This window comes from Vespula vulgaris, chromosome 1 (assembly GCF_905475345.1).
Source record: "Vespula vulgaris chromosome 1, iyVesVulg1.1, whole genome shotgun sequence".
Lineage (NCBI taxonomy): Eukaryota > Metazoa > Arthropoda > Insecta > Hymenoptera > Vespidae > Vespula > Vespula vulgaris.
The window spans coordinates 2,808,193-2,823,265 of record NC_066586.1 but is presented as its reverse complement, the minus strand read 5'-3'; the positions used below and the strand labels follow the sequence as shown (position 1 = coordinate 2,823,265).

The window sequence follows — 15,073 nt, the reverse complement described above, 5'->3', positions numbered from 1 at the left end:
CCTTTGGCACTCTTCTTCCCGTAGAAGGCAAGAAGAGGAACGAAGGAGGGAAGAAGGGAGAAAGGTAAAGAAAAAAAAGAGAGAGAGAGAGAGAGAGGAAGAGAGAAAGATTGAGAGAGTAAAGGAGTGAGGTAGAAGGAAAATGTGCATCTTGGACCACTCGAGGCGGGCTCATTACGCCGACAATAATTAACGTTGCTTAAAGTGTCGTTACGGAAATAAGCAGCGAGTGAATGAGAGAGGTACGCGAGAGAGGGTAAGAAGGGACGAAGGATCCGAACCCCGTCTATCCATCGCGCTGCTCTACGTTAATAGAAAACGTTTCCATTGGAGCCCTCGCCCTCGTTCGTTGCCCCTTTACCATCGGCAGTGGCACCATCCACTACCAACCACCACCACCACCACCTTCTCCACCACCACCACCACCACCACTACCATCATCATCATCATCACTACTACCACCACCCGCCACCATCGCCACTGCCACTGCCACCCCCACCAACACCAAACCAACAACACCATTACTACCACATCTACCACTACCAACATCTCTCACCATCTCCGACGTCGTCCGCGTGGAGAATATAATTCAACGATTCTCCGGCTTCGAGCAGAAGAAGAAACGAACGCAAGAAGGAGGAGGAGAAGGAAAAAGAGGTGGAGAAGAAAGAGGAGGGGTTGGAGAAGTAGAAGGAGCAGGAAGAGGAGTAAAAGGAGGAGGTGGAGATGGAGGTGGAGGTGGAGAAGCAGCCCCAGCGTTGAATGCCCAATTATTATATCGCGAAATATCTGCCAGAAAATTGGATAATGCGCGACGGCGAAGACGAGGCGGCTGAAGGATGAAAAAGAAGGAAAGAAAAGCGATGCGGGGCTTCAGTTGGAGGGGGGAGGAAAAGGGGAGAGGTTGGATAGCTCTGGAAGAGGTGGACGAGGGTCGACGAAGGGCGCTGAAAATCTATCTGATGCTCTTTTTCTCTCTCTCTCTCTCTCTCTAGCTCTGTGTGCAAAAGTCTACGTATGTATACATGTATTATGTGTGGGTATGTATATATATATATATATATATATGTATAAAAAAAAAAGGGAAAAGAAAAAATGTACGAAGACACACATAGAAAAGAGAGGATTCTACGTTGGCGAAACGAAGGCGCAGAAAACGCCAGTCAACGGCAAGCAGTATGCGGAAACCGCGGCGGAATGACACTCGTGCTGGCGCTAATTGGGCCCTCGAGGTGACGCCAGCGAGAGGGATGCTCGCTCCTCTCTTCCACCATCCTCCCAAAGCCTTCCTCAACCTTCCCCCCTGTTCCTCTACCACTACCACCTCCATCTCCTCCTCCGTCACCCTTCGAGTCTACATCGCGCGCGCGCTACCGAACGACTCGGCCTCGTAGACGCGAGAAGAGGCTTTTCGGGGCTTGGAAATGCCTCGAGGAGGAGTGGGTGGAGGCCAAGAGAAACAGACTACGCGTATATATCTTCGTATGTGTATATGTGTATATGTGTATATGTATGTAGGTATGTTGTGTCTACTTATATGTATATATATGTGTGTGTTTGTGTGTATGTATATAGCAGAAAGAGAAAGAGAGAGAGAGAGAGACTAAGAGAGAGACTGAGGGAGAAAGAGAGATAGAACGAAATATCGTATTAAATCTTACCGGGTGCACGCCTCTGCCAAGCTCCTGCACGGACGCGCGCGCGTTTCTGCATAATTATGTGCAACGGGCGTGGCGCGAATCACGCGCTTCGAGAATCGTGACGAGAAAGTCACTTTTCGTTCGACGACACCGAACGACCTCGTTCGAGCACATTGCGATCGGAGTCTGGTTACCAACTACTCGTCTTTTCCCTATATTTTCTTTTTTTTTATCTGCTTTACTTCTCTCTTTATTTATTTACTTAATTCTACTCTTTTATTTTTCTTTTTTTTTTTTACTACTATCCTTTTTCCTTTTCGTTCTTTTTTTTTTTTTGGTTTTTTATTTATCAAAGCGACACAAAAAGAAAAATTATTTAATAAACGAGGTATGATTTTTACAAGGACGACGTATCGATGGATTTTGATGAAGGACTACGTTCTTCGATTAATTCATGAAAATATTAATGATTTTGCTACAGTATTTTCTTCTCACTTTCTTACGAATTGTCACAAATTTTTAAAGTAAGTCGAGGTGTACACGTTATATCGCGTTTATCACTTTTGAAGAAAATTTCTTAGAAGGAAACATAAAAATTTGATATTCAATTACATTTATGTATGTAAATGTATCTATTTACACGTAACGTGTGCATTATATCAAGTTTGTGAGATAGGGAAATATAGAACAAAAGAACGAAGGATGAGAAATATGTTTGCGTACTCACCATGCGAGGAAGAGGAAATGTTACGGACAAGCTGCAACAAGTCGCAGATCGTGCGATTCCTCTGAAACAGTCGAGATAAAAGGTGTGTATCAGGAAAACGACCGACATGATTTTATTAAAGATACTATCTATAAAGGAGAAAAAGGAAAGAATAAAAATTGTAACTCAGCTCGAGATAAGTTCAAATTAAATATATTATATTTGGTATTACGTGAAATTATCCATAGTTTCTAGTACTTCTTTTTATTACATTTTCGAAGAATTCTGAAATATCTGAAATAGAAGAAGAAACTAAAAAGAGAAAGAGAGAGGGAGAGAGAAAGAAAGAGACTATCGAGTCGATTGGGAAAAGACGGAAAACGAATGAATTTATATACGACGTTATACTTATCTATGTAGTATATTATATACGTCATATAATATATTTTATTGCTATATTCATAGCGTTTACAAAGACGCTCGGTGAAACTGCCTCGTTAAATATTTTACGGTGCGATCGAGCCAGCCCCTTCTCGTTTCCGTTTTGCACGAAGTCGCTTCGATTCGATGATAACATATACGTATATGATATGAGGAGTTCGAGTATCGCGAAAAATAAGAGAATGGAAAGAAAAAGAGAGAGAGAGAGAGAGATTCGATGATAAAAGGATCGAACGCGCGCGCTCGAAATTTTGTAAAGATATATATGGCAATATATATGTAAACACATATATATATGTGTATGTATGTATGTGTATATATATATATATATATATATATATATATATATATATAAAAGAAAGAATGTTTAACGTAGCGGAATCTCGTAAAAATTGTAAATTTCTTCTTAACGAATCCGAGTGGAGCGTTTTAATGTGCCCCAATAAGCATTCTCAAAAGGAGTCATTTGCTTTCTAGATCCCGTTATCCCGCTAAGCGGTAGAAAAAAAAGAAAAAAACCGATCGATGCGAGGAAAAGGGCTGTCACGAATTAGCTGCCCCTCTCTCTCTCTCTCTCTCTCTCTTCCTCTTTGTGAAGAATTATACAATTCTTCTTACGTCGTATCTTTTTTTTTGTTTTCTTTTTTTTAAGAGTTCATAGCAAAATAAAGAAATAATTTGTTGTTATTAGAGTTTGAAGGATCCGAAGAAGGTTAGAAAAGGGGGGAAGAAGAAAGATTACGAGGAAAAAGACGGATCTCTCGTCGTCCTCGTGCGAAGCTCGAAGGATAAAGTTTGCCCATTTGCGGGTAAGGGAAGTTTTATTACGTCGTTATACGAGAAGGCATCCCGTCGGAAAGATAGTTTTAATGTTACTTTCTCGCCTTTCGAAATTCACGCGGTTTCTTCGACGATTCCCGAGGCTAAAAGACTTTCATGATGGTTCTTCTGACTTAAGTCTCTTCTACGAGCTCTTTCGTTCGTTCGTTCGTTCGTTCGTACATTTATTTCGGTCGGAATCGTGACGAGATCGAAGGATCGAGCTTGGTAAGATCGAAAAAAGGTCGAAAGGGCATGGAAAAAAAAAAGAGGTCCCTTTCAAGTTTGTTCGTTCGTTCGTTCGTTCGTTCCTTCGGAGGCTCGACACTTGGAGAGGGATTCGCCGAATACGATGAAATCCAAGGAGACGAAGAGAGAAAGAGAAAAATAAAGAAGAAAAAGGGAGTATAGAAAGAGAAGGCGGGGAAGAAAAGAGAGAGAGAGCGAAAAGGAAGGGTTTGCCAGGGGAGTTGGTGGTGGCCCTCGACCTCGATTTTCAGAACGATCTCGAGTCGTTGGGTTGGGAGTAGAGCAGAGCCCGAGACAAGGCCGCGGGGGTGCAGTTGCCAGCGCATTCATTCGGCCATTTCGGGGATAGCACACGGCCGCCGAAATAAATGACCGAGCAGCAGCATCGGGGGCCGGGGCATTCATGGACTCTACTCTCTAGGTACTGAGTTGAAGAGAGAAAGAGAAAGAGAGGTAGAGAGAGGGAGAGAGAGAGAGAGCTTTGCTCTAGTGCCTTTGGAATTCCGATTGAGGAGTTCGTATGAGAGGATAAGAGGGCTGTACGGAGGTGGAAAAGACGGAGAAGGAGGAGGAGGGGAGGGAGAAAACGGAGGATGGATGAGCGAGGGCGAACGCGAAGAGGGCAACGGATGGATCGAGTATAGAAGAGAGGGAAAGAGGAAGAGGGAGGCAGAGGAGGGAGAGGGTGGTACGCCTTCTTTCACGTCAGCCTGCTGAGCGATCGACCGAATCGCAGGTGAGTGCCTGCGACCGCGTGCGATTTATTTATATAAACGCCGAGTCACCGGTTATTAATGAGAGGTGTCGTCTCTCCTCTTTCACCTCCACCTCACCATCACCTTCATCAACACCTCCTCTCCTCTCCTCTCCCCTCCTCTCCTCTCCTCTCTTCTCTTCTCCTCTTCTCTCCTCTCCTACTCCTATCTCTCCTCCTACTCTTATTCCTCCTCCTCCTCCTCCTCCTCCTCCTAGTTCTACTTCTCAACGCCGTCGCGATGTCGACGCCGTGCACCGAATATCGATCTCGAATATCTATCCGAAAAAATACTTTTTCTCTTTCGTCACAGTCAAACGAATCTTGAAATTCTTGAATCTTCAGATTTTTCCTTTCCAATATACTCGACGAGAAATTTTCCCGAAAGGTCTCGTAGATCTCGGTCGCGTGTCAACCCTTTTACGGTGAGTGCACCTAATCGATCCGAATTTTTTTGCCTGCTGGAAAAGGTGAGTAGTACAACCAGCGGTAGGTACGAAACGAACTTGGAAAATTCGTTCTGCCCACCCTCGCATTTCCTCAGCTTTCACAAAATGCCGTCCTCTTTACTACTCGGTAAAGGTCGGCCCGGATCTTTCGACCGGCGAAAGATGGGACACCTGCTTTTGGCTCCCTGCTAACCATTGATGAGTTGAAATATGAAGGTCCCCGAGGAAGTACCGAAACAGATCGACTGCCACACCTGGATTTGCTTCTTCTCAATGTCGTCGATAGAATAGTTTCAAGCACGTTGGCTACCGATCCTTGATTCTTTTTCTTTTTCTTTGTCAGTTAATTTTTCAATTTTTTTCTTTTTGTTAACAAAGTCGACTGTGAAATTTTGTAATCGGAATCATCGCTACGCGGTTGATCGCTAAAAAAATCAAGTTCAAAAATATATTCCAAACGATGAGACGCCTTAGCTGGAATTTTCCATTTCGAAAGACATGGTTTTCTAGCACGATACAATGACACGGTGATTCCTTTGAATTCGAACAAAATAAGAATACGTCTTTCCAGTAAAGAGCACAATATCCTATCGACGTGGCACGTGATATTTTAATAACTTCCTTAGAGTTAGACACGCGTAAAAATATGTCGTTCGTACGTCGAATTACTAGAACGTTTTTCTTATTTCCTCGAAAGGATTTCATGCCGTCAAAAGTATTTGCCGAAAGAATCTATGATTTTTGCTTGGTAATATCCGGAATCGATCACTCTACTCACTTTGAATACAAAGTCGAAAATTTGTCATTGAGGTAGTCGGTGACCGCATATAAGAAATGGTACGTCCGAATGAAACCGCATTTCTTTTTTCTTTTTTTTTTTTTCCTTTTTTTTACGTTGGCTTTACGAATTTTATATGCAATATTAACGTCAAAGAAAAAAAAAAAAAAAAGAAAGAAAGAAAATAACACAGCAATACATGCGATTAAATGCAAAGATAACATATAACGTTTTGAAAAGATGTCAAGAAAAGATTTTTCAGGATCATCAATAAAATGATCACGGATCTATGGCCGATTCAGCGATTATCAGAATCTTCTGGTAGGTACTACGTTGTTTGCTTTCCTGGCGTAGCGGTTCGAAACAGCACGCTTTTCGGGGGTGGTTCTGTGGCCACCGTGACGGTGGATAAGGAATGAAAAGAAATGGAGGGGTGTGCGGTACCGAAGGGAGGCGAAGGACCAGGTGTCACTCGGCGAGGACACAAAGAAGTGATGGATGTCTGGCACGGCTACCCTCGTAACGTGTCACGACCTCGACACCTCAGGTGTCACTTCGGGTCCACGCCTCGTTATCTTCCGTACGGAGAAAAGGAAGTCGATTCTTTTTTCTCTCCACCTCGTAACTTTAGTGCGTCATCGAACAACGATTCTTAGCTTCTACCATAGTAGAATGATTTCAAGCATTTCTAGTCTCTATTTTATCTTTACCCTAACGATAAATTAATATTTCTTAAAGTGTTTCTTGAAATATTTTTGAATTAATGTTTCTTTGAAAAAACAAATCATTATTACCATGATTTTTTTCTTTTTTTTTTTTTAATCGACATTCTGAATCTTATACAGGAAAAAATTAACATTGTTAAAGATTTTTATTATTATTAACGAACAAAGGCAATCGTTAAATGTCACGTAGAATTTATTTGACGTCCAAATGTATTGTTTTAAGATCATAACGTTATTTCTATCTGTCCGTGAACGTACAATAACTTAATCCAGATCCTATCAAAACTACATTATAGTTCTTTTTTTCTCTGAAAAAGTTGAAAATCTCGATACGACAATGGCGAGGTTACTCGCTCAGCGAGTAACACCTGGAAGAAGCTTTGAGACCGACTCACTTAAGTCGTAGGTGGCGTGAAAATTGAATGGCTACGATGCGATCCCTCGAAAAGATCCTTACGAATTCCAAGATACGTTCTGGAGGGTCCTGCTCGGTAGGATATACATCTATATACTCTATATATATAATATATATATATATATATATATATATATATAAATCTTGCACCTGGTGAATCTAGGATTCATCTCAAAGTCGGATTTCTTTTCGTTATTCCATTGAGCGTTTCGTGTTCTCCCTTCTAAACCTTTTGTCTGGCCACGCGACCATGGAAGATGTAAAGAAAAGATCAAAGAAAGGTTCATTTATCGAAACCCGTTGGTGGCATCGTCTCACAGTTCGCAAGACAATCCAGCAATGTTTGTCTTGCTTATAAACGAAGCCTTGTTTTAAGGAGAACCAACAACTATAACAGGGCACGAAGACGAGATACATCAAACAACAACGAGGGACAAAGAAATTCACAAAACGACCTCCATCTTCTTTTTTCGTTCATCTTTTCCTGTATATATCCAACCAACCACCGAATCACGACTATATATTTCTCTCATAAAATAAATATTTCGATGAAATTGCATAAACGATAGAGAATAATCTTTGAAAAAAATATATATATATGTTTATATATGTAAATATATATCTTATAAAATCAAGGAGTGTGAATGAAGAAAATGATTGGAGACAGAAATTTGGAAATGGCCGTCGGTCGGTCAGTCGAAGGAAAAAGAATTTCTTCCCTACGTAGTCGTTCCAGTGACTTCTTTTCGGTTGAGGTAGGTCCTGCAGAGGGCAGCTCATTTCCTTTTCAAGTGACCGGGGGTGCAGTTCTACAACGACAATCCCCCCTCTCCCGTTGGCCTTATCCCTCCCACGTCATCCATTGAGTCCAAGCCGACAATGGAGAGCGTTGGTCCGGCGCACAGAGAGAAGCCAAACTCGAGAAGAAGTAGAGTAGGAGGTGAAGAAAGAGGAAAAGGAGAAGTATGAGAAAGAGTAGAAGAAGAAGAAGCAGAAGAAGTAAAAGTAGAAGTAGAAGGAGAAGAAGAAGAAGAAGAGAAAGATGAAGAGGAAGAGGAGTCAAGCGAGGATGTGAAGAGAGGGATCGTCCTCTCTCATCGCCCTCTATATAGTATACACACATACATATCTACGTCTCTGAAAATTCCATTCATACGCGAAGGCTAAAGTCGCTCGGCATACAAAAGCAAGAGAGACCCCGGAACGAGCTCGCCACGCGTAAGCATCAACGCGATGGACTCGGCAGCACTTTTCTAAGTGAAAAGTCGACTTCACATTTTCGACGATTCAAGAATGAATGGCATATTTTGCCGCCTCCGACGATACTCGTCTGCTCATTTTACAAAATAAAAACCACGGACGGATCCTTTATACCCTATACCATTGTCGAACTTCGCCTTGGAATTAGATTAAAAATGAAAGGTGGGAGTAATAGATGAATTTTCATGTTGGAACTATCGTCGAATTTCAACGGAACGATTCGTAAAACTAAAAACAATACTAATAAAAAAACTAATAAAAAAAGAAAAGAAGAGAAAGATAAAAGAAAAGGAAAAGGGAGAAAATATATATCGTACGTTCGAATATTCTCTCGAACAAAAGGGTATAACGCGTGGAGTCGTAGCAAAGGCGGCGACATCGAGAGCGCGAAAGAGGGATGAAACGGGCAACAGGCGAAGGGGGTGAATGAGTGACCTTGACAAAACATCGCGGCCACGGAGCGAAGCCGTTGAGCCGCGAGAACAAAGAGATTCTGTCGTCCTTTGTCAGACGACGAGGTCCCTATCTGTGTCTCCCCCTCTTTCTCTTTATCACCGAACTTCAACATCTCTATTTCCTTTCTCTTTCACTTACTTTTATCTATTTCTATTCGCCTCATTCGCATTATCACGCTCGCACTTTCACTAATCGGTTCCCTTTGTTCCTCCACGGCACTTTGCATTCTCACCGTCGTCGTTCGATCTTCTCTTGATCTCTACAAAGTTAATTATGCGAATCGTTTAGCTACTACTTACGTTTTATTTCAATTACACTCAATCGAACTTTTCGCCCTTTCCGACCTGTTCCTCCCCACGATCTAATTATTTCGAACTAAATTACGTATCAATAATTACGAACGTGCCGATTGAAATCTAACGGGACGTATTAAGCAATAAATAATTTAACTGTACTTAATGAACGAATCAATATTAATCGACCTCCCCAATGAACTTTCTCCGTTAAACATATACCTACTTGTTTACTTGTACGATTCAATATTTGGACTAATTAACGAAAGGTAGAGACTCTTTTAGTTTCGTCGGTCTCTAGAGATTGTCGACCTTTAGAAGAAACGAATAACTGATTTCTTCCTTTGCATTCGTCATTTTTTATGAGATTATTATAACAGACGTCTCCGATACAAAATGTCTCCGTTTAATAAAATAAATACAAACTGTATTATAACGCGCGAACAGATATTCAAACGTATAAACTTTCACTCGAAATTCGTCTTGGAAAAAAAGAAAAGGAGATAAAGGAAATACGTCGTCGTTCGTTTGCGAAGCTGTCGATATCAGAGAAAAAAAGAGAGAGAGAGAGAGAGACAGACAGAGAGACAGAAAAAGAGAGAAGGAAAGAGAAAGAGAAAAAAATAAAAGAAATAGAAAGTGGACGAGAAGGAAGACAAGTTGGGAAAACACTTAGCCGGGCAGCTAATGCTTTTATCGCGACCCTTGATTTTCCCCCTCGACTGACTTTCGGTACAAATCAAGGCATTTGTCCCTGCGACTAACGGTAAATACGTTTTCGACGCCCCTGCGTGAAATAATGGATGCGTCGTGCTGCACGCGTCACATCGTCGTGGCCCACGCCGGTCTCGCGCGGTTACGCGTTCGTAACAATATGCGTCTGTCGAGCGAATCTCTCGAACAAGAAGGGTGAGAGATAGAACGAGTGGCGGAAGAATGGCACTTTATTAGTACTCCGACGACGAGACGAGACGAGACAACCCTCCTCTTTATCTTTCTTCAGAGAGACGTTATTATTGTTATTATTATTATTAATATTATTATTACTATCATTATGTTCCAAAATTGACTTAAACAAATCGAAAGCATCAAGATAACTTATGGAAATCGATTCGAAAGCTTGCTTGATGGTTTATGTTACGAGATCAAAGCTAGTCTCATTGTTGGTATTTTGTATGAAAAGAAAATTCTTCTTGCTTCTTTTTTAGAGAGTTTAAGAAGATGGTAAAACGATAAGAAAGAGAGGGAGAGATCGAGAGAGAGAGAGAGAGAGAAAGAGAGAAAGAGAGGAGATCGAAGAAATCCAAAGATGTTGAGAAAAGAGAAAAAGAAGGTCGATCGAGAAGCGTTCGCTTCGAAAATAATTTGGTTCGGCGTTTCACCGTCGTGCTCCACGATGGCAGCAGCTTTCGCTCGGAGGATACAGCCACCCTAGAGTTCGAGATTGTCGAGTGAGAGAGAAAGAGAGAGAGAAAGAGAGAGAAAGAGAGATGGAGTATAGTGGGCCACGTAGACGCGTGGGAGGAGGTGGCAGGAGGAGGAGTAAAGAGGTGGAGGCTCTCCATTGCAGTCCGTCGCCTCATCCAGCGGGTGGGAGTAGCCGACGGGGATACTACTACGAGGGGTGGTGGTGGTGTGGGCTACGTTGGTAGGGGTTGGCGGCGGTACTGCTGGTAGTGGTGGTGGTGATGTTTTGTCTTCCTTGGAACGCGCTTGCGCGACCGCCGCCCCCGCGCTCTACCCTCCAACCCTCGCGCTTCTCGCGCCACCCCTCTATTGATTTTGTTACAAACCAACGGCAAACCCCCTCGTCGACCCTCCTCGGCCCTCCTCGATTCTCGCGCGCGGACTACGATACGCGCCGATGCGTGTATACGTCCTCCACCATGCTCTCTCTCTCTCTCTAACTCTTGTCTCTACTTATATATAGTATATTGTATATACCGTTCATGTACGAACGTTCTCTCTTTCTCTCTCTCTCTCTCTCTCTCTCTCTCTCTATGTGTCCACACAACGTATTTCTACCTATGTGAAACGTTCCCAGTATACATACGGTCCACGTTCTCCGACTGTCTCCGCTAGCTCTTGTGTCTTCTGTTTTAAACATATATCGTAGATATCTCGAAATTGACCAACGAATAGGAAAAAACCGATTTAGTCTCTTCCTTACGTATCTATTTGGAAACAAAGTTTCGACCTTCACAGAAGAAGGACATTTTTTTCGGTAGATTTATACGACCTTTTAGTAGGATACTCCAGACTTGTCGAGGATTGCGTTGAACGAATCTCTTTTTCCTAGCTAGCCTAGCTACCTACCTACCTACCTACCTACCTACCTACCTACCTATCTAACTAGCTAGCTAGCTAGCTAACTGGCTGTCTGGCTAGCTTGACCAAAAACTCGAGAATCTCTTTTTTTCTTTCTCTCTCTATCTTCTCGTGAAGCAGACAACGTTGGGAGAAGCATTCGCAAGTCCCCAACTGATTTCAAGTAGCACGTGCTCTCGTGGTCGCCCTTATACTCACGTCCGACCAAGAAGAAGTACTCGAGAGCATTTGCGGTGGATTTGGCGGTACTCCGCACCGCGGGAGCCCCACTTCTGCCCTCTCGCTCTTCACATACCCTCCGTACCTTCTCTCTCTCTCTCTCTCTCTCTCTCTCTCTCTCTCTCTCTCTCTCTTACTCTCACTCTGTCTATCGTACGTTCTCTCTACTTCGCGTTCACTTTCGAGAGACCCCATATGATACGCCGTCATAATCCTCGTCTATCGGGAGGGAGCCGGTCCGTGGATTAAAAGAGAGCTTTTTCTCCCTAGCTTCCGAGAGATTTACATTTTTCTCTCTCTTTCTCTCTCTCTCTTTTTCTCTTCCCCCGAGATTTCTCCTACACGCCTCCGTTCACCTCGCGCGTCTACTACCTTCCGCTAAATCTGCACCGTTTTTTCGGAATCACGCCGTTCTTTCTCGAGTTCTGATCGTTCATCCACGAAAATGAATTTTCTAATTCCTTCTTCTTCTTCTTCTTCTTCTGCTTCTTCTTTTTTTTGTCCTCTTGAATGCTAGTGAAATAAATTCGTTGAAGTTGGAACTACTGGTACATTTTCTTTTTGAAAAATTAATACAAATTGGATCGTCATTGCTGTATGTGTATATATATATATATTATATATTATATATATATATGTATATATTATGTCCCCATACGATATATCGTCAAGCAATCCCACGAAACAAGGCTCTTGAATCTCAGCACGCCTGACTTACGCGGAATCCGGCTTAACGGAGCGGGGCTGGTTTCGTTTGCGCGAGCGAAGCCACCAGATGTCGATTTGAATATTTTAACAGTCTCCGCATCGGCGAAAAGTGAAACGATCGACCATGCGACAACGTAGGACTTGGACATCTCGAGTCTTCAGAAATATAAAGGACGAAGAAAAATGTCACAGAACATGTGTTTTCACGTTCTTCATCGAACCTGACAAAAATCTATATTACGTTTTATAATCTTACGTTAATTAACGATTAATATTGCGTCTTTCATTAAACGTTTAAATACATCTCGAAATTTGTTACAATGTTTTTCTTTGTTCTTTTATTTTTTCATCAATATAAAAACTTACTATCCTATGGCTTTAATCGTAGAATTTACATAGGATCCGTAAAAGAGGGTAAGTTACGGTTGATAAACTCATGAAATCCTTCAGTGATGTCTCTAGATCCGATCCTGTCCGTTGCTGTCGACCCAACTAAACCCATTCTCGACTCTCTCGACGATATACAACGATTACCCGCACGAAGAAAGGATGCTTTTCGAGTTTACAAACACAGTCGCTGCCCGGTTATTATCCGGTAACTCTGGTGTTTTACATGTTATGAGGATACGCGCGCGAGAGAGAAAGAGAGAGAGAGAGAGAGAGAGAGAGACGGCCCGTTACCTGCGACCTTCAATCTTACGTTATTACGCTCCGTTGAGCTCCCGAGGCTACTAAACCTCCGTCCATGCCCCCGTTGCTCCACATATGTCGGATCGCGCGCTACCGCGAGCAACAGTGTGCATGATTTTACATAAATTTCACGAACCGAAACGCCTTTCAGAATGGACCGACGTCATTTCCTGAGTTAAGTGGAAAATGGGAACGTACGTGGTAAATTTAGATTCCGTAGTTCTCGGCACTTGCAAATATTATGTCGAATTAAATTTTATATATTCGAGCATTACAAGTATATGTATATCCAGGCGTACGATGTTAAATAAAATTTATTCGGGAATAAATTTTGTCCTAATTTTCTTTTAAATATTATATTAACCTTTTGATCTCTTAAAAACAAAAGTTACTTATTATTATTTATATCGTCATAAACAGTAGAACAAATGAACTATCGTCGGTTTTAATAAATAATATTTCATTGGAAAAAAATGTCTTGAATTATTTCGATATATCTATAATTCATCCCCAACAATCAGTCATATTTCATAAAAGACACGAGTTCAAATACGCGTTCATCGTGTCGAAATAGAATCCGGTTTACTAGCACGATTTATTTCAACGTCAGGTCGATCTAATCAAGCGTGTTTTGACACATCGTTCCCACCCACTTTCTCTTTCTCACGCACGCACGCACGAGAGCTCGCTATTAAGTGCATTAGCACTCGTTTAATGACGCTGAGATCGCGTTTATGGGGTTCTTCGTTCCGCTATGGGGCTTACGCGCAAGAGAGGTGGGTGTGTCTAGTTGCGTTCCTCGCGCGTGCTCGACACGTGCCTCGTGCACGAGCCAAAACGAAGAGAAGATATCAAATATTTTTCTTCTCTTTTTTCGATTCTATTACCATAATCCGCGATTGGCAATTTCAATCTGTATGCTATTGTTTCAAAAAAAAACAAAAGAAAAAGATATACATATATATTATCGACAATTTTAATATAATAAATAAAATAAGTAATAAACAATCCATTTCATCGAATCATTAATAACGAAACTACTTGTCAAACGAAATTGAAATTATTTCAAGGAGGAAACATTTTAACCAAAACGAAAGAAAAAAAAAAACAAGAAAAAAAAAAGAGCAAATAAAACTAAAACAATGAGTAGGTATTGTTCCGTTTCTCGTATTGTCTTTTCCTTCTCTGGCATCATGGTCAATTAATAGGAGTCATTTATAAGGGCAAACCGGGGAATCTGGGAATCCGCAATCCGCCCCGTGGCAATAAATCTCAAGTCGGCGAGCGCGGAATGGAAGTGGAACCCCTCTTGTAAGCTGCTTGTATTGTAGCTATTACCGAGCCATGCATCACTAGGTAACAACCACATGGTTCACTATCCCTCCCACTTCTCGTAGGATAAGAGAGTAGGACGAGAGAGAAAGAGAGAAGAGACGAAGAGACAAGGAGCAAAAGTGAAACGTCTATCTCTCTTTATCTGGGAAAAGACGCAGCTGATATCGTGTACGGACCACCCAGGTGTTCCTGATCGTAGTTGGCACTTTCCATGAAAACTAAGCTCGCCCATGGTCAAACTATCTCTTCGTGTTACATACAATTTAGACATAATATTTCATTTTCAAAGTGTCCATATATTTCCTGTCAAATATGTTTTAGTAATAAATAATCATGACTAATAAAGAGTATTGAATAAACATGATAAATCGTATTTGAATAATATTTTGTCTTTGTCGTTTGAAGATAGAAAATCGTTGGAATTGGGTTAATCGAATGAGATGAACGGATCGAATTAGGTAAGACGTCGATGTTATATTAGATCGTAGAATAGAGGTGAAACGGAATTGCAGCTTTAGCTCGCAGAAAACGCATGAAAATAGTCGACGTTTGCGTATCGATGACGGTAGGGAACGGAAGGAATGAGAAGGAGGGAAGGAGAAGGAAGATGAAGGGAAAAAAATGGATAGGAAAGTTTGCGAATGAGCCGGAAGAGAGGAGAGAACGGAGTATCTCGGCGTGCGCCTGCTAGGTAGAGAAAGAGAGAGAAAGAGAGCAACCGAGAGAAAGAAAGAGAGTACAAGCTCGCGGAGGATGGCGATATCGGAGGGTGGCAGAGGGTGATGACGGAGGGAGCCTGCCGTCTCCT

General features: G+C 41.9%; 1 protein-coding gene across 13 annotated transcripts in view; it reads right to left on the bottom strand.

Annotated features, from left to right (window-relative positions):
- LOC127066588 (transcription factor SOX-2-like) overlaps positions 1–15,073 on the bottom strand; it is a 302,397-nt gene that overhangs the window by 245,783 nt on the left and 41,541 nt on the right. For 9 of the 13 annotated variants that reach the window (XR_007782450.1, XR_007782449.1, XR_007782443.1 and 6 more), the window contains one exon: positions 2,368–2,428. The exons of 3 other annotated variants lie outside the window; for them this stretch is intronic. The gene's annotated coding sequence lies outside the window, so the exon portion shown is untranslated. One more of the 13 variants, XR_007782454.1, reaches the window with a different exon arrangement.